Source organism: Monodon monoceros, unplaced genomic scaffold, assembly GCF_005190385.1.
Source record: "Monodon monoceros isolate NGI ecotype Baffin Bay Population unplaced genomic scaffold, NGI_Narwhal_1 Super_Scaffold_3, whole genome shotgun sequence".
In the NCBI taxonomy this organism is placed as follows: Eukaryota; Metazoa; Chordata; class Mammalia; order Artiodactyla; family Monodontidae; genus Monodon; species Monodon monoceros.
Genome location: NW_021703780.1, coordinates 97,229,389 through 97,255,054, shown reverse-complemented (window position 1 = coordinate 97,255,054; position 25,666 = coordinate 97,229,389). Strand labels below are relative to the sequence as shown.

Here is a 25,666-nt window from a genome sequence, read left to right as displayed (position 1 = left end):
AGTTTCTGAGGGCTGGGAGCCAGGACTTCAACACGTGAATTTTGGAGGATGCAACTCAGCCCTTAACCGTGCCCTATACCAATGAACTCACCCCATCAGACCAGTGACCTCTGAGGAACAAGTACAGGTTCTTATATTCATTCAACTTTAATTGAGCATCTCTTGTGAGGGAAGCAATGTTTTAGGGTTGGAGGTGATATCCAATTGAGTTAGATTTGATTCTGGCCAGAAATAAATAGGAAAATGAGAAAGACCACAAGACTAAAAATCAAAAGACCTGATCATCCAACCCCACCTCCCCCTCTTACTAGCTGAGTTGGTCTGGACGTAGCTTTTAGCCACCATTTTTATCCTCAAGGGCAGGTTGTAATACATACCTCAAAGGGTAGGGGAGAGGATTAAAGGAGAAAAGACAGGTAAAATACCTTGTCTATAGTACTTGTTCCCTGTACAGTGCTTATTCACCTCAACTCCTCCCTGGGTTGGGGCTCGGGGAGCAGGGTCCACACCCTTTCATCCTTATGGCCCTGGAGTATAGCAGTGAACAGTGGGGCACTGGCTGGGCAGCTTTGCTGGAGCAGTAGCCCAGATGGATTTGTGAGGCCACGTGTATATACCCCAGAGGGACTTTCAGAAACATCATAGAGGCTGCCTTTAAAAGCAGTTTTTCAAAATGAAAAAAATTGAGTATTAATGTGAATACGACCTCCTTGGGAATCACAGGCTGATGGAGCCCAGGAAGATCTGAGCTATATTTGGAACTTCTGTCTTTCATGCCACACAGATCTCCCCAGCAGAACAGGAAGTACATAAGATTTGTAGTGGACGTTTGCTATTTTGATCTGCCAAGCACAGATCCTGCTTCTTCTGGTAACAGAATTCCACGGTTCTTTTGGGGAACCACACCCTCCAACATTCCCAGCCCATGTGGTTTAGACCAGCAGACCACATCTCCAGCTCCAGGAATGAGCACATGTCTCAGGCCTGCCATTGAGAGGAATATGGTTAACTGTGGCTGACGCGGCAACTAGCACATGGCCCCAACTGGGCAAATCAGCAATTCCTGGGAGCTTGACAGGCTCTGTCAGGAAAGAAGTGCTCAACTAAAACTTCTAATGACTGTTTTGCCACCACCTGGGGAAAGCCTGCCTGAGATCCTGGTGACATTGTTTGAGCACCTGGATTTAGCCTTGCTGGAAGCCAGCAACCCTGAACCTCATGTTGATGTGAGCCGATAAACTTTCCTCATTTCTTAAATCAGTTTGACTTGGGGTTCTGTCACTTATCAACCAAATAAATGGCACGTACAGGATTAGTTCTTGGTAACTTCTTTCCATGTGTAACTCTGATCCTTTCTTTGGGGGCTTAGAACTATTCATACTCGAAATCAATTCATCAGACAACTTGCATGTAAACTCGCTCTGGAGTTTACAGACACCTTTCACAAATCCAGGGGTATGTGTGAAAAGAGATAGTGGAGATGGAGAGGAGATAAAATGAGAGCTGACTGGTAACTACAGCTGCCAGGTGGATCCAGATGCTGACTCTGGCCCAGCCAGCACATCTCGCTACAAGGTGGCTGATTCTGTGCTCTGGGGCAGCCGCACGCTGAAGCTGGCTTGTACCAGCTAACAAGAGGATTTGTTAAATAACTGGGAATTTTGCAGCTGGTTTTAAACCACTGATAGTTTGAAATTGGCCATGGTGAGAGTATTTATACCATGGATATCACCAAACACTAAAAATCAAGTTAATTCTTTCCCCTTGGAGAGTTTGTTTATCAGCAAACCACAGGCTTTGGCCTTGATTCAACGGGTCTGAAAATGGCCCATAAGAATGAGGGCTAAACAGCAAAGATAAACAAAATTTATATTCCACTTCACAGCACTTCCTCACCCAAAACCTCATCTTGCCCCTCTAGCAATGCTGTAGAGTAGAAATTATTACTCACATCCTACAAGTAAGGAATCTACGGGCTGGAGAAATGTCTTCCTTGTGGTCAGATGGCAGAGCTAAGAAATAAACTCAGGTCTTTGGACCCCATGCCTAACGTTGTTTCCCTGACATCCCAGTAGGAGGTGACTGAAGCATCAAAACAGGGTCTAAACAAGTAATTTTGTCACTGGGTATGGAAAGGCTGTTTCCAAAAACAAAAGAGCTTTTTAACAATGTATTTCTGAACAGAGGTGGCCAATTAGCAAGGCAGCTGCCCGGAGATTAGCAATAATACTACATATTCAATCCTCTAAGAAAACACAGCATCACGTCTAATAAATTAGACAGCTCACATTTGTACAGAATATTTGGTTGGTTTATAAAACCCTTTCAAGTATGTTGCCTCTGTAGATCAACTCCTTTAAAATATTCAGAAACTTTGGCCCTGCGTGGCATGCTGATTAACTTAAAACTAACCATCAACACTCTTTTCTCTTAACTGCCTCCACTAAAACATCTGGAAAAATGGAATATTTACTTTTTCAGCCTCCCTTAGAGACCTACAGACATGTGATCTAGTGCTGGCTATTGAGACTTAAGCAAAAGTCGGCTTTCCTGATAAAAAGTATTGCCTTTGCCCCTCTCCATCCTGTCTTAAACAAGGACGTGATAATGGTACTGCAGCAGCCATTTTGTAACCATGAGGTGACAAGACAAAAAGCTAAGCAGAGCAGAGCAGAAATAGAGCAAAAGTATGGGTCCTCGATGGCATTATTGAGTCTGCACCAGGCTGCTTCCTCTGAATCTTTTATAATGGGAGAAAAACAAACCATTGTCATTTGACTATTCTGTTACCTACAGTGGAAACATTCCTAACATAACTAGAAATTCTGCTTCTAGGAATTTATCATAAAGATCATCTATAATAGAGGAAAACTGGAGTCTCAATGTGCAACAATAGGAAGTTGATGAAACATAACGCAGGGTGGCTATATAATGTATACTATTCAGTTATTGAAAATTATATTGCAGGCAAGAGATTCTTCAACTTGTGTTCTTAAACAGGCGCCCCTAAATACGTACAGACATTATGTGTGGATGCATATATGCATTTTTCTAGGTACATAATTATTTTCAGATTCTCAAAGCTTTCAGAAAAAAATTTTAAGTATCACTATTTCAAATTAATATTTGTAGACATGGAAAAATGTTCACAATCTATTGGGGGAACAGAAATTGACAAAACAGCATGTTCAATACTCTTCCACATTGGAAAAAATTACATATATATTATAAATGTATGTATGCATGGTGGTGAGCTGAAATTTACCGAATACATACTTGGGAGCCACGCCCCCCCCAAAACCCCACAAACTTTATTTCTGTAAACTTAGCTTCGCCTACTATCCCGCATTCTTGCTGATCACAGAAAACTTAACCTTGCAATTCAAAGTAACTCAGACACTTCCTGATTTAAGATGGTCAGTTCAAGATCCTTCCCGTTTCTCCCTCCTCCCCTGCTCCTCTAGTCCTTCCATGGACAGATGCATTGTCCCGGAATCCAGAGGAGTGGCATCTGGTCCTATGCTACCGTCTGTTCTTCCCTTGGCCTCTGCAGTTCATCTTTTCTGGTCCCCATCATGAAGCTCTGGCATCTGCTACTAATGTCTGTGGTCTTGTCCTGACTGTTAGTTGAGAAATCTATGCACTCCTGGTCTACCTGGTCCCAATTTATTCTCAGCCCGTTTAGTACCCTTCACAGGGGTCCATGGGGACCGTTCTTAGATTCTTTCCCACATCTGAAATAATGCCCTCAGCCTCACCATCCCCACTCAAGCAATGGCAGCTTTGCCCCTCAAGATACCAGGTTTGACATGGACTTTAATGGACTTACATCCTGGGAAGAGAGGCTCAAGTGCCTCCTGTTTTCCTGTTCTCACTAAACTTATTTAGGATCCCTAAGGCTCACTCCCAGTTTCAGGTGTGGGGTGGAACTCTGAGCCCCTTCTCAGCACCGAGGTAATGTGTCAGCTCTGATCTCATCCTTCCAATGTTCTCTTTTCTCTCCAGATATTCCAACTCTTATCTCTTTCTTCAGACCTGCATTCTTCTTCATTCTGGGGCTTATCTTCCAAACACAGTGCCCTGAGGCTCCCAGGTTTGCTCTTTTATATACTAAGTCAGGCTATTGCAAATCTGAAGATAAACTTTTTGTTTTCCCTCAAAATCCTGGCTCTTGTGACTCAAAAGTGCTCTGGCTTCCAAATTTTGTGCCTGTTGTAAGTTTTCAAGTCACCCTAGGGGTCGCCAAGAATTTGGCTTTTTGTTTTTGTAAACACTTTATTGTCCCTCATGTGTAGTGCCTGAAAAATGCCCAAATGGTGGGTGTAGAACACAAGGTACAAGGTAGCATGTGTTAGGAGGAAACATCTTAATGTCTCAAATTATTTTCCTGCTGCATATGCATCGGGAAAGATCTGAAAAGATGCAAACTGAGATGTCATCATTTATGATCCCTGGATGATGAGAGTACATTAATGTAATAGTTATGATGGAAGTTACAGAAAACCCAACTAACAGTGGCTTAAAATAACAAGGGTTTATTCTTCTCACAAGATAAGAAGTATGGAGGTGGGTAGCTGCTGGCGTTGGCTCAGCAGCCCAGCACTGTCAGGGTCAGCATCTGTACTGTTCCCTCGGCCTTCCTCCATGGTCTCAAGATGGTTGCAACACCACACGTTACATCCCACATTCAAAAGGGAGAAGGGATGGCATGAGCTCCATCTGTTCCTCTGAGCCAGAAAAGCCAAAGCCTTCCACTTTTATCTCATTGGCCAGAAATGGGTCACATGGCCACCCCAGCTGCAAGGGAAGCTGGGAAGACCCCAGGGACTGGTTGGCATGGGTTTAGCCAGCTGATGGTGCCTACCACAAGGGATAGCTACCGTCTTTTTTCTTCTTGCTTCTCTGTGTCTCCTAATTTTTCCACTATTGACAAATATTACATTTATAATAAGTGCAATATTTATTTATTACTATTTTTTTAAAGAATTAGACATTTTTTAATTTTTATTTTATTTTTGGCTGTGCTGGGTCTTCGTTGCTGCACATGGGCTTTCTCTAGTTGCGGCGAACGGGGGCTACTCTTCATTGCAGTGCACGGGCTTCTCATTGCGGTGGCTTCTTGTCGCAGAGCACGGGCTCTAGGCGAGCAGGCTCAGGAGTTGTGGCTTGCGGGCTTAGTTGCTCCGCGGTGTGTGGGATCTTCCCGGACCAGATATCGAACCGAACCCGTGTCTCCTGCATTGGCAGGCGGATTCTTAACCACTGCGCCACCAGGCAAGTCCCAATAAGTGCAATATTTAATTAAACAAATAGACAATGCTTAGAAACCAAATACATTGCCTCATTTGATCCTCCCAACACCTTTCCCTGGATAATCTTACCCTTGTTTCAGGAAAAAGTGAAGATCAGAAGTGAAATGACTTCCAAGGACACACAGCAAGATGATTGATAACACTGAAGAAAGCAAGCAGGTATCTAGACTCCAAATTCTCTGACTTTTCTCTACACCAACTTGCTGCTAAAGATCAGGAAGCTTAGAAATGAAACTTCACAGTTGCAGTTACGCTGAGAGAGAGGCGAGTGGAGATTAGTGAAGCACAGCACAAAAGGCCTATTCCCCATGTTTCAAGCAACGTCCCGTCAGGCCCCTCCTGACCGTCCGAGCCTCTTCACCTCCTCCTGCCTCCTCTGTCTTCAGCCCTCCTTCCTCACACTCTCCGCCCAGCCTTTCCCACCTGCCACCCCCAGCAGAGTGTCACCCAGTGGAAGTGTGCCAGTTGTGCCTTCAGCTACTCCTGAGTCTGAGTCCCCGTTCCCCCAATTAACTACCCAACTTGAGCAAGTTGCTTAGCTCTCTGGGTCCCCAATTCTTCATCTGCTAAATGAAATAGTATTACTTGTCTCATAGGACTCATTTGTTAATTCTACGTAACAACATAAGTGAAAGCTTCTTGGGTGGTATCAGACGCTTAGTACATGCTCAATTAATGCCAATATTAGTCATTATAGTCATAATATGGAAGCTCAACAACATTTGAAATCTCAGCCTATAATCCTGCATTATTATGAACTAGGGCAAGCATATGCCAGAGCAGAAGGTCATCAACTCTGCTGTCTGTCAACAGAGCAGTCACTTGTACGTGTCACTTAGGATTAAAGCAAGTGGATGTAGGAGTCGACTTTGAGGACCCACTCAGTTTGCTGAGTGGAGGAATTCTTAGTAGCACATAGTTTTGAGCAGAGATGGTTGAAATCATGGCTCTCACACTTATCAGCTGTGACCTGGGTCAAGTGACCTACAGTCTCTGTGCCAGTTTGCTCATTTAGAAAATGGGGATAATAATAGCATTTACCTTTCAGGGTTGTTGTGAGGATTCAAGGAGTTAAAATATGTAAAGCACCTAGAAGAGAGCCTGACATATCAGATCAAATGTGTTACATAACTCTACTATTAATGCTATTATTATATCATGTTGAACACCTGCTATGAGCCCAAGGTCATGAGCTAGTAATAAGTGAAGACAGGATTTAACCTCAGCACTGTCTGAGCCTGAATCAGCACATCTAACCCCTAACCAGCCTACATCCATCATCTCTAATTTCCTCCCCTCCCCCATTGCTTCCCCTTCCCTTCACAATCCAACGCTTCCCTTGTGTTCCTAGGATACAGGTCCTTGTCTCCTCTTTATCCATTCTTGCCACCTTTTATCTCTACTTCTCCTTCTCCACCTCTTTTCCCCTGTGACAAGCCTGGAGCTGAGGACAAACTATAACACCAGCTATATCAGAGACCCAACTCCACTGGCTTAAACACATTTTTATTTTCTCTTCTCTTTCTCTTACATAAAAGAAGTCTGGAAATGGGTAGTTCAGGGCACTTGTGATAGCTCAGTCATCAAGTTCAGGGCAGTTGTGATAGCTCAGATGGAAGTCTAATGGCTTCCATCATCAAAATCACCTCATGGTGACAAGAGTGATGCTGCATTTCTAGCCATCACATCTATACTCCAAGTAGTAGGAAGGGGTAAGATTATAAGAGGTAACCTTGTTGACTCAGCACAGTCAACATCCTGGAAAGAGCTTTCCTTGAAGTCCCACTTCAGTACTGTCATCTGGCCATTCTTACCTACAGGGGAGACTGAGAAATAGTTTTTCATGTGGGCACATTGTTACTCCCAACAGAGTCCTGTTATTAAGGAAAAGAAGGAAAATTGTAACTGGGTAAGTAGCTAGCTCTCACTGATATCCTATCTTCAGAGAGAAGAAAAGCAGACTGGATGTTGGGTGGGCAGTTAACCATCTCTACTGCTCCATCCTTAGAATTCCTTCCAAGGAGAGTACTGTGAGTGGTTGGGAACGATTCTCTGATGAACCACTTAGACACATGATAAGACACCTAAGAAACATGGTCCAATAATTATGGGTCCCTAACTCATCTTTTAGGAAGGAGGTTCAGATTAATTCTGGCCTTTGCGCCGCTGAATGGAGATGTGAGTTTGAATCGAGAGCTGTTTTGCTTAGACAACAGAGAGACTAAATACTGCCAAGAGGACTCATTTGTTTTCATTTTTAACACGCAACAACATTCAGCCTCTTCTCTAAATACCCTTTTAGCAAATGTTTGAAGAATAATGGTTTGAAGGGATACCAAATTATTAGCCTGCCTGGGATAGACATTACTTGTGCTCACCAGGTTCTGGTTTTCCTTTTCCTCTTTCTGGGTGCACAGGGAGACTACACTCTTGCAACTATACAGGGCTATGTGGCTAGTTCTGGCCGGCAGGCTTCAGCAGAGGTGACATATGTCACTTCCAGGGCTAAGCACCCAAGAGCTGATGTGAGTTCTCTTTGCTTCTCTCCGCCCACACCCTGGTCAATGCAGAGGTCTTGGGTTGAGATGGTGGAGCCACAAAACTGAAGCAGCCTAGGTCACGTGCAAGACGCTGACCTAGGGGTTGGAGGGGGGTGCCAGTGAACTTTGACCAACCAAGAAACAAATTTTTCATTATAGCTGAAAAGTATAACTGTTTCTTTCTCTGTAAAATGTAGACACTCATTCAGCGTTTGCACAGAACAGCTAGTATCGTGTCACATAATAGTTACCCTCGATGTATGACAGTGACAAAAAGAGCTTTATTGTCTCACTTAATCCTGACGATAATCCCTTGAGGATTTTAGAGCTCAGTGTTTCCCCTGGGACTTCCCTGGTGGTCCAGTGGTTAACAGTCTGCCTTCGCGGTTCGATCCCTGGCTGGGGAACTAAGATCCCACATGCTGCGGAGCAGCTAAGCCCACGCGCCACAACTAGAGTGAAGCTCGCATGCCATGGTGAAGAGCCTGCGTGCCACAATTGAGACCCGACGCAGCCAAAAATAAATTAAAAAAAAAAACAAAAACTCAGTGTTTCCCAAACGTGCCTGGTTATAAGAATCATCAGGAGGGAACATGGTATAATTATAGATTCACAAACTCTCGCCCAGGACATTCTGATCCAGTGGGACTGAGGTAAGGCCTAATGATTCTGCATTTTCATCAGGTGTTCCGAGGACTCTTGTGAGCAGGTAAGTTCGAGAAACACAGTGGGTGTTACTATTACTTTACTGATAAGAAAAGCGAGTTTTGGATCAGTGCATCTTCTGAGCATTTTAATGGGCAGGAGAATCACCCGGGGATTCTTATTCAGTAGGCCTGGGTTGGGGCCTGGGGTCCAGGAGTGCTAGCAAGTTCCCAGGGGTTGTCCGCACCGCAGCCTGCGGACCACACTGAGTGGAAGGGCGAGCCTGGAGAGTGAGCTCACTGGTCCTCAGGCAGCTGCTCTTCGGTGTCAACTAAAAATGCTGATGCCCGAGTCCTGCCCCCATAGATTCTGATGTAATTAGTAGGGGTGTGGCCTGGGCATTGGAATTTTTAAAACCTCCCCAGATGATTCTACTCTACAGCAAAGTTTGAGAACCACTGGTTCAGGTAAGTCATATAGTTTGAGTTCACAGAGCTAATAAATGGCCAAGCCATTTTTTTTCTTTTTTTAAGATTGAAGTATTGTTGATTTACAATGTTGTTAATTTCTGCTATACAGCAAAGTGATTGAGTTATACATATATGCATTCTTTTTTATATTCTTTTCCATTATGGTTTATCACAGGATATTGAATATACTTCCCTGTGCTCTACAGCAGGACCTTGTTGTTTATCCATCCTATATATACTAGTTTGTATCTGCTAATCCCATCGTATATATGCTAGTTTGTATCCCAGTCCTTCCGTCGCCCACCCCCCTCTCCCTTGGCAACCACAGGTCTGTTCTCTACGTCTATGAGTCTGTTTCTGTTTCGTAGATAAGTTCATTTGTGTCCTATTTTAGATTCCACATATAAGTGATGTCATATGATATCCATCCATGTTGCTGCAAATGCAAGCTAAGTATCTTGTGAGAAGAGTATACAAAATGGTAACTGATATTATTACTAATATTATTATTATAGGGGGGACCCTAGAAATATGGCACAAAAAGGTAGCATAAGGCTGGGGTCAGAATCTGTAATTGGTCAGCACCAAGCGGGCCAGGCCAGTGGTGCGAGCAGCCTACAGTCTAGGCACGAGCTCCCTGCCTTGAGTCTCCCAGCTGCGGGCAGACAAACGTGGGCATGGGCCGCCCCCTCTTGCTGGCAACCCTCCAAGTGTTGTGAGCAGCCGCTGGGGCCTGAGCTCACCTCACACCCACACTGACAGCTTTTTGAAGATGGAGACAAAAGCCAGGCTGCCCTGGCGCCGAAATGAGAGTCACGAACCGTCAGCCTTGAGAAAAGGGCAGCAGCCCCTAACTCAATTTCTTACCAATTATCCCAGCAAAACGTCTCCAAGGGACAGATGTCCATGGCCTGATTAACTAGAACGCCAGACCACCGGAGACAGACAAATATTCCAACCACAAAATTCATTTGGAAGACTCAGATAGAGAAGGGATGTCAAAAGAGACTGACCGTAATTTCAGAAGCCATGAGTGGTACCACTTGACATGAATAATAACAAATAAAAGCTATCATTTATCGAGTGCCCACCATGCACCAGACTCTAGGCTAGGTACTCTCCACGCATTATCTCATTTAATCCTCACCACCGCGCTATCAAATGGGTACTCTTGGACCCTCTGAATAGGCAAGGAGATTCAAGTTCACAAGCCCCAAGTTCACACAGCTAGTAAGTGACAGAGCTGTGGTCTGAAGGTTTAAACCACACCCTAGCTCTTACCCACTTTATATTTTCCTTCTCACCCTGTATAGCTGGACCTCATAGATCACTGCCTACTTCGGCCTTTAAACAAAGAAAGAAATATTCTTTCTCTGGCTCTGCATGATAATAATTATTCACCTCCACTAAGCCGTGGAGACACGGAGCCCAGCTGTTCCTCGTACCCATATCCATCTCTCCAAATGCCTGCTCTCCAGGGAGGAAAGGGACTGGCTCCGCGATCCTGCAGGGCCCCAAAGGAGGGATGAATATACTCGGCTTTGCAGGGCGCCAGTAACAGAGCGAGTGAGGTTGTTCTGAGTCCTTGTCTTTAGTTTTTCATCAGAGCTTTCTGCTGTTTTAATTTGCCCCAGGGATCTGGAAAGACAAGCCCTCTGTTCTAAAGGCTTCATGCAGAAACAACTACAGGTGTGGTCATTTAATTTCCTGTCTTTAAAAAAAAAAAAAGGATCCAGTGACATTTTGAACCAGCTGGCAGACTTTTGTTCTAAAGAGCAGCATCGTTGCTGGTTCTTATTTTATGCTCTCCACCACAGGGCATACCATGGTTCTCTGTCCTCTACCAAGGTGATTCCGGGATACAGCATTATCTACCCCCCTATCTGATCTCTGAAGCCTGAAAACCCTTTCGCAGGGGGACAAAACTTTCCTTCCATTAGAGACCAGGGTTACAGGCAGATGGCCAGGAGAAAGGCAAGGTGAGGGCTTTCCAGCCTATCTGCAAGCAAAGACCTAGAATCACCAGGAATCGGGCCCTTTGGCGACTCACAACCAGGAATGCCTTGGGAGGGCAACTGTAGGCAAAAAGCTGGGAGCAGTCTTCAGTTGTAGGCTTTTAGCTAGCTGACAAATTAGCGAACAAAGGATCTGAATTCTTTTTTTCTTTTTCTTTTCTTTTTTTTTTTTTAACTTGCACTCTAATGAGGAAACCTCTTCCTTCAAAGTTCAGAGCTAGCTAACAAGCTAGGGAATAAATGGACTCCATGGCGGATTTCAAGCTCTTTTGTTGGCTCGGATTCAACTTGGTTTGGAAACTGTTTAGCTAGCAAGCATACAAGCAAATAATTTGAGGGACCATCTTGACTTTTTATCATTTTGGCTACAAAACCCAAACACAGATCCTTCACCAGTTCTTTCCCTAGCTATCAGCAGGCTTGGGTTCCACTATCATTATTATTGGAATAAAGTACCCAGTATTGATAGAGTAATTACCATTTGCCAGAGATGGTTTTGAAGGGTTTATAGGTCTTAACTGATTTGCCTCTTTTCATTCCAATTTACACGTGAAGAAACTGAAACACAGACATTAGTATCTTCTCCAAGGACACAGACAATAAGAGCCAACCAGTCTGATTTCTGAGCCCACACTCGTTAATATTTTAAATTGTGAACATTTTATAGAAGGATAACAGAGATCAACAAACAGAATATGATCATACCCAAGTGACTTCCTGCTCAGTTCCAATCCCTTCCTGCCACCCCAAGGTAACTACTATCCTGATTTAATACCATGAATCACTTTGCCTGTTTTGAACTTTACATAAATCTAAGTATACAATATGTAACTTTTCGTGTTTATCTTCTTTTATTCTTCATAATTGTGAAATTCACAATTGCCTCTCTATCCCATTCTGTCACTCTGTCTGTCCTTGGGCCAATACCACACTGTCCTAATTACTATAGTTTTTTGTTGCATCTTCACATCTGATAGTAACAAAAAGCTATAATAATTAAGACAGCTTTATCCTTCTTCAAAATTGTTTTGGCTATTCTTAGCTCTTTGCCAAGCTTGTCAATCTCCACCAAAAAATACTTGTTTGTTTGTTTGTCGTTGGGATTGCATTAAAATTATGAATAAGTGTGGTGACAATTGTCACCTTCACAATAGTCTTTTGAATGAAATATCCTTTCATTTTTTTAAGATGTTCTTTTTCTCAATAATGTTTTGTAGGGTTTAAGGTATTATACATCTTTCATTCAATATATTCCTAGGTATTTGATGTCTTTTATGCCATTATATATAGATTAAAATTTTTTTTCCTTTTTGATTTGTTTGTTGCTAGCATTTAGAAATAAAATGATTTTTGTACATTGACCTTGTATCCAGTGACCTTGCTAAATTCACTTATTAATTTAATCATTTTGTATAGATTCTTTAGAATTTTTCACATACACAATTATATCTACAAGTGATCACATTTTTGCTGCTTCCTTTCCAATAACTATGGCTCTTATTTATCTTTCTTCCTTCAGAGCTCATTACCTAAGTACTTTGCTAGAACCCAAATCGCCATGCAGAACAACAGAGCTCTCTGTAGAACCTGCTTTCCTCTCAAGTTAAACATTCCTGGGAACCCACAGCAGGTATTCTTTTCTTGTGTTCACTTATCAAGTTAGGAATGCTTTTTGCCCCAAAGGACAGAAAACCTGACCTTTGTGGCATAAGCAAATAGGAGAGTGTTTTGTTTTCCTTTGTTTTGCCTCAACCATTTATGGAGATTCTAAATAAATGGCTGCTGCAGCTCCAGCCATCAAATCACATTCCCGGCAGGAAGTAAAAGGAAAGGGACCAGGGCACCTCGTGTTTATATCCTGAACACGTTCTCAGAAGTATCCAGAGCGGATTGCCCCTTAGGGTGCATTGACCAGAACTAGGGCACATGGTCATTCCTTAACTTCAAGGGAACCTGGGAAACTGGGGTATGGACTTATTAGAAATCCATCATCTGGGCCAGATTCATTGCCTCTTTGAACGAGATGTTAATTCAGCTGGCAAAGAGGAAATGGTTTTGGATAGACAACGAGCCGCGTCCACTACAACCTGAATAAACTCATCTCCACCCTAACAGGCTTCCACCTGCTCTCTCTCCCTATCTCCCCTCTTCTGCACGACACCATCTCCTCCCACAACTGAAGCCTCCAGGTGGTCAAGCTGCCCTGTGTGTAGCAGCCAAGTGGAGTGAATGCTTCTCACCTCCTTTCCTGCTACCCTCTGTTTGAAGTGTCACAGAGCAGTGCGGATCACGCTGAAAACGTTATAGAATTGTTAGTAAAACAGATTACTTACAATCCTCTCCTTTGCAAGGACCTCGACACAGGTGTCTGAGCCAAAGCCAAGTGGGAACCACCATGCGTGCACATGACCCCATCTGAAGATCGGAATTTGCTGGCCAGCCAATCACCTTATGCTAGGCGCCCTCTCCCCTTAGGATGAGCTCTTTCCCAGGAGGCACTGGCCTTCCAGTGAGCCAGGATTCTGATCTGAATCCCCACTCAGGCTTGAGCTGGAACCCGGGCTACTCACATAAGTAAGCTAAAAACTAGGAAACCCTTTTTGCTTTGGAGCACTTTTGAACATGGATGACAAAGCAGTTTTGAATTTTTTTTAGCAAGCTGGCAAGTCGAAAAACCTGGGTCTGGACCCAATCCTGGTAGTAATTGGCAAATTAGTCTCAGGCAAGTCCAAGCCCCTCTCTGGGCCTCGGTGCCCCCCTGAAAACATAAGAGAGCTAGCTGGACCAAATGGTCTCTCACATTCGACCCAGCTCAGCTCTTCAGAGCCCACCGATGAGAATGTGCTAGGGCAGCAGTCCCCAACTGGTCCCTGGTGCCGGTCCCTGGCACCAGGGACCAGTTGCATGGAAGACAATTTTTCCACGGGGTAGGGGGGAAGGTTCAGGTGGTAATACGAGAGATGGGGAGTGGCAGATGAAGCTTTGCTCACTGGCCCGCCACTTACTTCCTGCTGAGCGGCCAGGTTCCTAAGAAGCCGTGGACTGTTACCCGTCTGCAGCCTGAGGGTTAGGGACCCCTGTGCTCAGGGAATGCCCCGTGAGCCCTCAGTATTTGTCCCTCAGTGTTTGTCGGCTTAGACCACGAGTACCCTAAGAGGATTCCAATACCATCCCATGTTCAAGATGCGGAAACTGTGCGGCTCAAAGGTGAGGCAAACTGTCAAGATGGCACAGTTAGTAAGCAGTGATCAGGGTTTGGACCCAGATCTATCTGACTCCCTTCCAGGCTCCGGATCACAACAGGTGGCCTCTACAATACTGGTCCCACACCCCTTGAGAATGGAGCCTCTGGAGCCACTGTGCAAAGCCTCGGCTGCAGGGAAGATTGTCTTGCTTCTGGGTGAGTTGAAAGAGCTCCCAGGTGAGGGGCAGGGCTGACATCTGCCCACCCATCCTTTCTGTGCATCAGCTGCCGACATGATTACAATTCTCTGCTGATCCTGCGGCTTTTCTCTGCTTCCCCACCAGAGGCTTCTTATTTCATGATTTCCACATAAACGATTTCCTGGGAATTGTCATTCCCTACAGCGGTCAGCTGCTACAGAAATCAGATTGCCCAAATCTACAGTTAGGTTGAACAGAGGCGGTAAACGTACCCTTAGCTCTAAGGATGCAGGACTGAGCCAGTAGGCAGCCTCCGCACGTGCACCATGTCATTCGCCCGACATACATGCATCCCTGGACCAGCCACGCAAGTGGGCTGCAAAAACCCTCGCATGCGTGCATGCTCTTCCCAGAGTCTCCACGGGAGCCCGTATGCACTCCAACAATTCCACCTTGAAAACTTTTTGTGAGAACTTATGTCGTATTTGTTGAGCTGCCTCAGTTTTCCCAAAAGCAATCAACCTTTGGGAGGACAAAAGGCAAAAAAGCAAATGGGAGTATTTGGTTTCTGGATCATTCTCTTAGGCAAAGGCAGCCAAGACCGCAAACTTCTGAACTCTCCACCAGCTGCTTACCACTACAGGTTCCTGAGGGACGGCTGTGGAAATCTCAGCGGTACCCGCTCCTCGTTACCTTCTTTTCTCCTATTCTAATAAGCATGGAACAGAAAGGACCTCTTTTCCCCCTTTTTCCCTGAAGCTCTCAGCAAGTGCTTCTCAAAGTCTCCTTGGTGAAGGACCACTTCCTCCAATCTGTCATGGACAGATAATTTTATAAAATACAATAAAAGTGAACTACTAGAAAAAAAGTAAGGAAAAAAACATGCAAGTAAAAGCCTAAATGTTTTATTATTAGGTTCAATAAATTCAATAGATTTGGTAAAATTACCCTGCCAAATTGCTACAAAGTTTTTTGAACACTTACTCTCAATTTCAGTTCTTACCTTGTTGCTGACCAGTTTCAAACAGCCCACAGATCAGCCCTGGTCCGTGGTCTGTGATTGAATAGCACTTGTCAGACCACTGAGGGGCAAATAGGTAGCATAAGTGCCCTCAGTCTCCTATCCCACAACTACAGCAGACACTGCTAACTGATCACAACATTCGTTCTTGACTGCAACCCCAGACTCCTTCTCTTTCACCTACTCCCAAAATCAGACTGAGTGTGCAAAAGGAAAACTCTTTGCTATCCCTGGTTCTCTTTTTCCCGCCCCGCACTCTGATCCTGGATCATCTGACTCTGTGCAGAGCTGCTGTCCTGAGTCATCCACTCCACCCTTCTTTGCCACTCTCTCCAACATGGATAGGTCTTCCAAGGGGCCAGAGTTTGCCTGCAGAGGAGACAGCCCAGCCCTGGATTCACTGAAAAGAAGAGAGAGAAGTGCAATCCTGAAATTTCAAGGAAAGAAAAATCTAAGGATGTTTTCCCTGCAACCAGTGCTTTAATGATCTCTTTACACCCCCCTAGCAGTATGTACTAATCACATGCTTTGAATGTAGAGATGCCATCTGTGGAGCACCTGCAATGGATCAGACCTTATTTTAGGTGGTTATTTTTGCTGTCTCAATTCAATACACCTGTATGAAATCGCCATTATTTTATCCCCATTTTAACAGAGCACGAAACTCAGAGAGAGAGTGACTGAGCAAAGTCACGGAGCTGTGAGTGATAGAGCTTGGAGTCAAAGGAGGTCTGTCTAACTCCAAGGTCTGTGTTTTGATTCACCTTATCTTCTCATCTCCATCCAGACCCAGTTTCGGAGTCGGGGAAGACAAGCTTGAGCTCCCTCTAGAGGTGACACTATGCAATCCACCGTCTTCTCCAGAAGCTGCCACCAGGCAGGAGAGGCAGCATTTCCCCTCCCCACGCCTAGGCGGCAGTGGAGGGCAGACCAAGGCACAGCCCCCAACCCAGCGTTTTATCTTAAAGACCATATATGAATGACAAACCCACAGCCAACATCGTCCTGAATGGTGAAAAACTGAAAGCATTTGCACTAAGATCAGGAAAAAGACAAGGTTGCCCATTCTCACCACTCTTATTCAACATAGTTTTGGAAGTTTTAGCCACAGCAATCAGAGAAGAAAAGGAATCCAAATCGAAAAAGAAGAAGTAAAGCTGTCACTGTTTGCAGGTGACATGATACTATACATAAAGAATCCTAAAGATGCTACCAGAAAACTACTAGAGCTAATCAATGAATTTGCTAAAGTAGCAGGATACAAAATTAATGCACAGAAATCTCTGGCATTCCTATACACTAATGATGAAAAGTCTGAAAGTGAAATCAAGAAAACACTCTCATTTACCATTGCAACAAAAAGAATAAAATATCTAGGAATAAACCTACCTAAGGAGACAAAAGACCTGTATGCAGAAAATTATAAAACACTGATGAAAGAAATTAAAGATGGTACAACTAGATGGAGAGATATACCATGTTCTTGGATTGGAAGAATCACCATTGTGAAAATGACTCTACTACCCAAAGCAATCTACAGATTCAATGCAATCTCTATCAAACTACCACTGGCATTTTTCACAGAACTAGAACAAAAAATTTCACAATTTGTATGGAAACACAAAAGACCCCGAATAGCCAAAGCAATCTTGAGAATGAAAAACAGAGCTGGAGGAATCAGGCTCCCTGACTTCAGACTATACTACAAAGCTACAGTAATCAAGACAGTATGGTACTGGCACAAAAACAGAAAGATAGATCAATGGAACAGGATAGAAAGCCCAAAGATAAACCCACGCACATATGGTCACCTTATCTTTGATAAAGGAGGCAGGAATGTACAGTGGAGAAAGGACAGCCTCTTCAATATGTGGTGCTGGGAAAACTGGACAGGTACATGTAAAAGTGTGAGATTAGATCACTCCCTAACACCATACACAAAAATAAGCTCAAAATGGATTAAAGACCTAAATGTAAGGCCAGAAACTATCAAATTCTTAGAGGAAAACATAGGCAGAATACTCTATGACATAAATCACAGCAAGATCCTTTTTGACCCACCTCCTAGAGAAATGGAAATAAAAACAAAAATAAACAAATGGGACCTAATGAAACTTCAAAGCTTTTGCACAGCAAAGGAAACCATAAACAAGACCAAAAGACAACCCTCAGAATGGGAGGAAATATTTGCAAATGAAGCAACTGACAAAGGATTAATTTCCAAAATTTACAAGCAGCTCTTGCAGCTCAATAACAAAAAACAAACAACCCAATCCAAAAATGGGCAGAAGACCTAAATAGACATTTCTCCAAAGAAGATATACAGACTGGCAACAAACACATGAAAGAATGCTCAACATCATTAATCATTAGGGAAATGCAAATCAAAACTACAATGAGATATCATCTCACACCAGTCAGAATGGCCATCATCAAAAAATCTAGAAACAATAAATGCTGGAGAGGGTGTGGAGAAAAGGGGACACTTCTGCACTGCTGGTGGGAATGTGAATTGGTACAGCCACTATGGAGAACAGTATGGAGGTTCCTTAAAAAACTACAAATAGAACTACCATATGACCCAGCAATCCCACTACTGGGCATATACCCTGAGAAAACCATAATTCAAAAAGAGTCATGTACCAAAATATTCATTGCAGCTCTATTTACAATAGCCCGGAGATGGAAACAACCTAAGTGCCCATCATCGGATGAATGGATAAAGAAGATGTGGCACATATATACAATGGAATATTACTCAGCCATAAAAAGAAATGAAATTGAGCTGTTTGTAATGAGGTGGATAGACCTAGAGTCTGTCATACAGAGTGAAGTAAGTCAGAAAGAGAAACACAAATACCGTATGCTAACACATATATATGGAATTTAAGGGGAAAAAAAATGTCATGAAGAACCTAGGGGTAAGACAGGAATAAAGACACAGACCTACTGGAGAATGGACTTGAGGATATGGGGAGGGGGAAGAGTGAGCTGTGACAAAGCGAGAGAGAGGCATGGACATATATACACTACAAAACGTAAGGTAGATAGCTAGTGGGAAGCAGCCGCATAGCACAGGGAGATCAGCTCCGTGCTTTGTGACCGCCTGGAGGGGTGGGATAGGGAGGGTGGGAGGGAGGAAGATGCAAGAGGGAAGAGATATGGGAACATATGTATAACTGATTCACTTTGTTATAAAGCAGAAACTAACACACCATTGTAAAGCAATTATACCCCAATAAAGATGTTAAAAAAAAGATGTGGCACATATATACAATGGAATATTACTCAGCCATAAAAAGAAACGAAATTGAGCTATTTGTAATGAGATGGATGGACCTATAGTCTGTCATACAGAGTGAAGTAAATCAGAAAGAGAAAGACAAATACCGTATGCTAACACATATATATGGAATTTAAGAAAAAAAAGTCATGAAGAACCTAGGGGTAAGACAGGAATAAAGACACAGACCTACTAGAGAATGGACTTGAGGATATGGGGAGGGGGAAGAGTAAGCAGGGACAAAGTGAGAGAGCGGCATGGACATATATACACTACCAAATGTAAAATAGATAGCTAGTGGGAAGCAGCCGCATAGCACAGGGAGATCAGCTCGGTGCTTTGTGACCACCTAGAGGGGTGGGATGGGGAGGGTGGGAGGGAGGGAGACGCAAGAGGGAAGAGATATGGGAACATTTTATGTATAACTGATTCACTTTGTTATACAGCAGAAACTAACACACCATTGTAAAGCAATTATACTCCAATAAAGATGTTAAAAAAAAAAAAAAAGCATCGGCTGGAGAATTCACCCATCTGGCCTCCTAGACAGCTGCGGAAATAAATAAAACCAAATAAGAAAATGGGGATAACAACTGCTACTATTTATTGAGCTCCATATGCTGAGCTCCGTGATAAGCATATATGTATTCCAAAATACATATATTCCAAAACTTCAAACAGCATTCCTTTGCCATTTCTTCACAAAGGGAAAATTTTCATACTTTGGGTGAGTGATTTTTCACCAGATCCTAAAGTCATTTGATATAGATGCAGTTGAATTAGGTGGGTGATGGAACCAAATAACGGCTTTTTTTGGATCCAAAATGAAATGATGACTACAGAGTAATATAATCAATTTCCTGTGGGTCTCAGGACCTAGCTCTTAAGACTGCTAGAGACGGGGCTCTGGAAGATTTTGAGTAGTGGCAACCTTCCAAAAATATATTTGTAGTCAGGGTGACTTCTTTTTCCCTTTTCAGAAAAAGCAACATTTATTTGTTTTCTGAATCGCAAAGGCCATTTATCTTTACTGTAGAAAGTAGAAAATAGAAAAGATTAAAAACAAAAGCATAAATTATTTGTAATGTCCTGTTATTGTTTAGTTGTTTCCAATTTTGTTGCTATTAAAATTATGATGCAATAAATTCTCCTATTCATCTACTTTTTGCACATCTCTGATTATTTCCTTCATACAAATTTTTAGACGTAGAATCTCTGGATCAAAGAGTATGTATATTTTTAAAACTTTTGAAATTCATTGCCAAGTTGGTAAGTGAAAATGTTATCTTATTTTAAGATGAATGTTTTAATTATTAGTAAGATGGAATTTTTAATAGGTTTATTTGTATTTGTTTTTATGTGTTGCCCATTTATAACTTTGGCTTATTTTCATATTGAAGTATTTAGCTTTTCCTTTTTTCTTTTTTGTAAGGAATGCTTATCCAGTGAGGAGGCAACCGTTTGTGTCTCTTGTTGCTTTCCCTAATTTGTCACTTGATTTTCAATCTTTAATGATTTTTTAGCATCATGGTTTTTACTTTCATGTAGTCAAATACATATTGATAGATCATTTTCTATGTGTTATCTGTCTTTGCTAGTATACTTTAAAAGCCTTTTCCTAAATGGAGGTAAATATTCATTAAGGAGATTGCTTTGCAGGGAGCAGTATGGTTTTGGATGTGTAAACACTGGTATATTGTTTTTAAAGTCTTGGTGCTTTATAGTCACACTTCTTAATGTATTCATTCAATCATGTTTCTCAACCAACATCAGATGAATACCTCTATTTTCCAGGCTCTGTGCCTGTAGTTGGGTCATATATTTTCACAGATCATGAAAATATTTTCACGGATCTCCTGACCTCACTCTACTTTGGCTGAAGCCAAACTTGGCAACCCATGAGGCACAGGAAGAAAAAAAGCGGGGTCGCTCTCCTCATCTCCTGTCCTTGACCGCAGTATGTCCCTTAGATTCCGTGCTTCTCGGAGTGCTAGTTTAGGTCTTCTTTTCCTCTCACTCCTTACAAGGTCCCTGGATGATCACCTCCAATGACTGTGGGGTCACCCTCCTGAACATCAGGATATATGTTACCTTCATCAACACCTGTGGGTCCCACAGGCACCTCAAACTCAACTCATCATCTTACCCACAGTCCTCACTCACCTGTTCAGCTCAGTAATGGCGCCACTGTCTCCTCAAAGTTCAAGCCAGCAACCTGGGCTCACCCTTCATTCCTAGCCTCTCTATTGCCTCTGTTTTCTAACCAATCACCAAACCCTGACAATTCTACCTCCTGTCATATTTCATCTCCACTCCCTTCTTTCCAAACCCATTACCATGACCTTATGCTGGGCCCTCGCATCTTGCACCTGCATGATGTTTCAGCCTCCTAACTAAACTCCATGCTTCCCATCTGGTCCCCTTCCAACGCATCTTCCACACGGCAACCAGAATGATTATTCTAAAGAGCAGCTCCGACCACATGACATCCCTCCTTCAACTGGTTCTCCCTGGCCTCAGGATAAAGTCCATGATCCTTAGCTGGCCCTACAAAACCCACTGTGATGTGGCCCCTGCCTGACCTCTCTAAACTCATCTGCCATATTCCTTGCCCTCCGCCCTTCCTTATTCAGACTGCATAAACTACTCACAGATCCCTGAATGTACCAAACTTTTTGTTGCCTCTAGCGCTCTTCACATGCTGTCCCCTCTGCTTGGACCTTTTCCTCCCGCATATTCACCTGGCTCACTCCCATTTTTCCACAGGGCTCAGTTTAGATATCCCTTTCTCCAAGAAGCCTTATGTGAAATCCACCTCCATGTCCAATGACTTACATACCCCTCCTCTCTGCTTCCACAGTCTCCCTCCCTACTTACCTTAAATACAGTACCACAATGGCCTGTTTACTGGTTTGCCTTCCTCCCTAGACTGTGGCATAGCTGCATGGGTTATACATTGCACAACTCACAAGAGACAATGACGTAGAGAGTGGCCCCTGAAGTTATGCAGCATCTGGCAGTCCTACCTGTGACCCCTTGAGGAGGACTCTTTCTGGTCACTCTCGTATAGCACATGTGCTCGGAAAATAATTGTTGAGTTGATGGATGGAGAGATGGATGATGAACGGGGTTGATGGACGGATAGGTAGATACAGAGCTTCCTCCTTGGTCTCCATGTCTGCTGGCCAGTGAAAGTCCACATCTTTATCCTTGTCGTCTCCCATCTGCTCGGCTCACCTCTAGCTTCCAAGCAAAACCTTATTTATGGGGTTTAGTCCTTATATTGCTTAAAATCAAGACTCATTGCTCTTTAGTTGCCACCCCGACTCCTAAGAGTCTCCTGAAGGTTTAATCAGGAGTGACTAATGACCTAGGGTTATGTGGGTTTTTGTCTTTGACATTATGAAAAGTTAACTCGCCTGTCTGCTGTGTTTCCTAAGGCATAGAAGGTTTAAAGAGAAAACAACTCAAATCCTCCTTCCTCCTCCACCCCTTTTCCCACTGTTTAAAGAGAAATTTCCTTTGGAAAATTACAGAGTTGTTTTTTTTCCTGCATCCTAAAGAAGGAAAAAAAAAAAAACTTTGTGAGAATTATAACCAAGGGATGTGCCTAGGAAACATGTGAAGATATACTGTGCAGATATGCCAAATGAAATAAGCCATACTCAAAAGGCCAAATCTTATATAATTCCACTTACATGACATTCTTGCAATGGCAAAACTGTAAGATCAGAAAACAGATTAATAGTTGCCGGGAGTTGAGGGGCTGGGGAATTTGGGGGTGGGGGCGATAGAACTGTTCCATATCTTGATTGTGTTGGTGATTATACAACTGTATACATTTGTCAAAACTTGCAGACCTGTACACTAGACAGGATGAAGTTTACTGTAAGTAAGTTATACTGTAAGTTTTAAAAATGAAAAAGGTTGTAACATCCAGAGACCATTAACAACCATGTAAACGTGAAGAATGCAGAAGGCAATGTATGGTAAATTCAGTTCTGTTCATTTCTATTCAGTTTCTACCTCTGGAAATCCACGGAGAATGTCATTTTTTCTCACCCTTTGCTCCCCCCGTTTTCTCAAACAAAAACAGGCTTAGGTTTGAAACTCACTTTGCTACTTCCCAGTAGATAAATCCTGGACAAATCACTCAACCTCACTGAGTCTCGTTTTGGGGTTTCCTCATCTTTAGAACAGGAAAATCATATCCATCTTTGAGAGGGTTTCTGTGAGTGCAAAAAAAAGATGATGTAAATTCAGGCAGGTACAGTGTCCTGGGATAACCTGTAGGATAGGTAAAGTGCCATTGCATCCATCCATCCATCCATTCATTCATCCATCCATCCATCCTCTACTGATCACTTAGGGATCAAGGAGAAAAAGGACCAGCGAATTCACTTTGTTAAGGGTCTACTGGTACTGTAGACCAAACATTTTCATTGAAAATTTGTCATTTAATCCTCCCAATCTCATGATGAGACTCAGATTCAGAATATCAGGTTGCGTCCCCTGTAAAAGGAGTCAAAAGGATGCAAATTTTTCTGAGTCCACCCACTCCTTCCCCAGCTGTCAGAAATTCTGCTTTTCAAATGCCATCTCCTTTGGCCCTCACAACAACAGCCCTACAAGGCACACAATCTCATCCCATCTTTTAGCTGTGGAAACTGAGGAGCTGTCCCTTGCCCAAGAACCCATGAGGCTAGTGAGTGACTTTCTTCTACAGCTCGTCCAGCTCTTGTCGCTGCTCACTGGTCCTGGTCATGTTGCCAAGCATGGCAGCCACCCTCTTTTGCCAGGAGAGCACCTGGGCTGTGCGTGATGCAGTGCACAGTCAGGGCACATAGGAGGAGAGGCTATCACTGCCCTGAGGGGTGGGAGACGCTTGGGAGTGAAAACCACCCTGACAGGTAAACAGTCTTCATAGTATGTGAGCTTTTCCATTATTCAGAGTGTGGCCCTGTACCTATTACTTCCACCTTTGGAATCCCCATAGCCTCCTCTGTTAAGTGAGATTATATCATGCATACCTGTCAGAGTGTGATGGGGATTTAATGAGATATGTATGTGAAATCACTTGACACAGAGATGGTCCATAGTAGATGCTCAATAAAACGTAGCATTTCTCTCCCTTCCTTTTCACAGTCCCTGCCCTCCCAAAGCTCAATCCACCTGTGAGCAAGTAGTGATGATATTTATGGCTCGTTTATGTGCAATGGTGGAGGGGAACTCAAATCAGCAACACCTGTTAATATGATTAGACTGGAACGGAATCATCTTAGCTCCTGCCCCCATTCAGGTCACAGGCTTGGAAGAAGAAATCTAAGGAGGCAAGTTTATGGAGTTACACGTGGATGTTGGGCATTCAGATCAAGGCCTCTACCCTCCATGTGAGAAGGATCAGGAGTGTCCTTCCTTAGATGCGGAAAGGGGAGTAGTTGCCATAGTTACCACGTGCCCTGGACAACGCAGCTGGATGGGACCCAGCCAAGTCTTGGGACCGAGGTGGGCATTACTCCCGCAGGACCCTGCTGGGTGCTGTTGAAGGAGGCCTTCACTCCTCACCAGCAAGACAGCAGAGCCCTTAAAACAGAGGCTGGGAAGCCCCAGGGCTCCTGCTGGCAGGTGAGGGCCAGCATTCACGCAGGTAGAAGCTGGGTGGTGGGCAGAGCCTGGCTCAGCGCCTCTCCATGGGGTCCTTTCAGGTCCACACCCACCTCCCCACCTCCTCATGCCCTGTCTGTCTCTCTCCTCCTCTCTAGCACAGAGAGTCATTCTGTAGTTCTGAGGACAAGAGGCCTTAAATTTTTCTCTCAAATGTGTTGAATATGCCCTGAGTTCTTTTCATTCTCTTGAAAGTCTAGGCTTTGGGGACTCAAAACCCAGGAGCTCAAAACGCTCTTTCCTCTGCCAACGTATCCCCTCCCTGGGATAATCTGTCCCAGAATAACCTAACCCACCCCTGAAAGTGATTAGCAGTAAATGCATCACCAGGAAATTTGTGGCAGGTACAAGTTCTGGGGCCTCACCCCTGATGTACAAGTGGGAATCTCGGGGTAGGGGGTGGGTACCGCTCAGTAATCTGCTGGAACATCCCTCTAGGCTTTGCTGACACAAGATACAGTTTGAAAAGTACTGCTTAGCTGATGGCTCAGTGCCGAGGTGAAGTGTGCTGGGAAGGGGTCAAGGAGGAAATAAAAATACTAAGAGGAACCAAAGCAGTTATTATTTTAAATTTGTTCTCCTCTTATAATAATGGCTAATAATTGTATTTGTAACGACTAACGCACTTGACTGCTTACAGTGTACCAAGCTCTAAAGCGAGCGCCTGACCTGCGTTGCTCACAACATCCCTGTGAGGTAGGCACGCTTGTAATTCCTATTTTCCAGGTAAGGAAACTGAGGCTTAGAGAGACGATTAGGAATTTGCCTTTGGTTATATAGGAAGTAGTGGGGTCAACATTGGGATCTTGTGTGTGTGGGTGAACAAAATGAATGAAGGAGATCGAAAGGTACAAACTTCCGGATATAAGATGAATAAGTCCTAGAGCTGTAACGTACAGCATGGTGACTAGAGTTCATAACACTGTGTATTATATTTGAAAGCTGCTAAGACAGTAGATCTTAATGGTCCTCATCACAAGGAACAAAACTGTGTAACTTTGTGTGGTGATGGATGTCGACTAAACTTATTCGGGTAATCATTTTGCAATATATACATATATGAAATGATTATGTCATACACCTAAAACTAATGTAATGTTATATATCAATTAGATTGCAATAAAAAAGATGAGGATCATGTAAATATTCAAGAGCTCCATTTGAGCCCTAACTTAAAAATATCAGATTACAAAACAGTCACTAGTACGGAAAGTAGCATTACAGAGGACTTTTATTTACTTCTTTCTAATTTTCTATATTTTCCACATCTCTCCATGAACATGTGTTGCTTTTTAATCAGAAAAAGCGTTGCTCTTAAAAAAAAACAACAAA

At 43.3% G+C, this 25,666-nt stretch overlaps 1 long non-coding RNA gene across 1 annotated transcript in view; it reads right to left on the bottom strand.

Annotated features, from left to right (window-relative positions):
- LOC114907154 overlaps nt 1-21,974 on the bottom strand; it is a 32,132-nt gene extending 10,158 nt beyond the window's left edge. Inside the window, exon 1 of the long non-coding RNA XR_003796671.1 lies at nt 21,697-21,974. This is a non-coding gene — a long non-coding RNA (uncharacterized LOC114907154). The remainder of the gene's footprint in view (nt 1-21,696) is intronic.
- Between the last annotated feature and the right edge of the window lie 3,692 nt (nt 21,975-25,666).